This window comes from Epinephelus moara, chromosome 17 (assembly GCF_006386435.1).
Source record: "Epinephelus moara isolate mb chromosome 17, YSFRI_EMoa_1.0, whole genome shotgun sequence".
NCBI lineage: Eukaryota > Metazoa > Chordata > Actinopteri > Perciformes > Serranidae > Epinephelus > Epinephelus moara.
This window is the reverse complement of record NC_065522.1, coordinates 33062490-33064763: the sequence shown is the minus strand read 5'-3', so window position 1 is coordinate 33064763 and position 2274 is coordinate 33062490.

Here is a 2274-nt window from a genome sequence, read left to right as displayed (position 1 = left end):
CAGATACTTTTCCATGCCTCCGATACTTTTCCATGCCTCCGATACTTTTCCATGCCTCTGAAACTTTTCCATACCTCCGATACTTTTCCAAACCTCTGATACGTTTCCATATTTCCAAAACTTTTCCATACTTCCAATACTTTTCCATGCCTCTGATATTTTTCCATACTTCTGATACTTTCCCATGCCTCAGCTATTTTTCCATGCCTCAGCTATTTTTCCATGCCTCCGGTACTTTTCCATGCCTCCGATACTTTTCCATGCCTCCGATACTTTTCCAGTCCTCTGGTACTTTTTCAGTCCTCTGAAAGATATGAAGCCAACTTTTCAGATTTCAGGCGAACATTTCCAGGTCGTAACTTCAGGTTTTTCTTGTGTTCCCTGTTCTGTTGTCTTGGTCTGAAAGTAGCTTTACTGACTAGGGCAGGGATCAGTGGTGGGAAGTAGCTAAGAACAGTAAAATTTTGAGGTTCTTCCATTTTCTGATACATCATACTAGCAGCTGTAGTCACTAGTTACTTTACAGATTTTGCAGAGTCTTTTTCATACGAAACATGCAGTTAATGATGCATTGTTCTTACCAGGTCATTAAGACTAAAATTTAGTCATAAACGCTGTTCAAACATGTTAAGCTACTTATAAATATTTACTTCTGATACTTGAAGTCGATTCAGCTGATAATGCTTTTACTTTGTAGAACTCTTTTACTGATACAGTATTTTTACTTTGAGGTATGAGGCTACTTTGGCTCAAGTAAAGGATGTGAAAACTTTCTTTATCTGTTCAGTCACGGTGGTTATCAGCGCCAGTGGTGAGGAACTAAACGAGAGAAAGTCAGAGGAAGAAAACGCCACCAGCGTCCCGACCAGAAACAAAAGACGTCTCAGCTTGGCCCCGTTATCTCTGAGCTCTGGTCTCATGCGTCAGCTGCTTGCATGAAAGTCTGCACTGAGACGGCACAATGACGGCTCCACAGCTGTCTGGGCTCAGAACAAATAACACTTCAAGTCTCAGCCTCAGAGACACGAGGTGAGTCGAGGACACTCTGGCTGCTGTCGGGGACACGTGGAGGGCGCTCAGGTGATTCTCAGGGAGAGCTGGAGGTGGAGTTCGGGATGGACGGGTGAATCCGCCGCCGTAAACACGCCGATCGTTGTGGCACTTTGACTTTTGGCAAATGGAGTGGAAACTCCATCTAGTCAAGTGTCGGGGTGAGTCATGTCCCTGCAGAAGACACGCAGACCATGTTTTCCTGCATCGTCTCAGACGTGAACACTGTTGGTCACTTTGGCTCCACTTTAAAGAGTTTTAGAAGCACGAGCAGGCGTGAAGCAGGAGCACGACGGAGAGGTAACACAGTCTGAGTGTTCTGTACTGTTAACATGTTGAGTCTTATGTCAGTGTCAGCAGGTGATTTATTAGCTCTGCAGCGGAGTAATAATGTGTTTTCCTTTAAGGTTACGGAGCAGAATACAACATGGAGTATTAGAATAATAAGGTGTGTGTGTGTGTGTGTGTGTGTGTGTGTGTGTGTGTGTGTCAGAGGGTTTTTTGTGCAGTAAAGAGAAATGAGGAAGGTGTGACACAGGCTGCTCTGATTTACCATTCGTACTTCGACATATGAAAAATAATGCACTATAATTCATCTGTAATGTTGAACCAGGAGGCTTTGAAAATATATTTTAAAACATCAAAGTCTTGTCTATTGAACCTTGTAACTGACCGACCTCCAAGTGATTTAATATTTTCTTTAATATCACACATGATGGATGTCAGAGGACAGATCTGACGGAGCTGACGTACATTTATATATTCATTAATTTCACAGCAGCTGTAGTGAGGAGACATTTTATTTATCAGAGCTGCTCAGAGTTCTTTTAATGCTGATTAAATACTCATTTTTAAAACCACCGTTCTCATTTAGCGTGGATTAGAACCTGTTACAGTTCAGATACATCTGATAGAACATGACTTATTCAAAAGATATAAATCTGACCAGAGCCTGAGGAGCATTCACACCTTGGAATCCAGGAAATGAAAATGGAGTCAGTGTGATGTACTGAACTCATTTTATACCTTATTAAATGATGTTTTTGTTGAAAGAGTTTTTGATAAGTCTGGGACACATCACCTCTCTAACTCTGCCAGGACGCTGATGTCCTCGCTCCCCTCCTCCTCTGTTAAATGGTATCTCCCAGGCGCACTACGTCATCAAACCATGTGATGTTTGGTATTGCCGGATTCAGGAAGCTCTCGACTTTTCAAAAATAACAT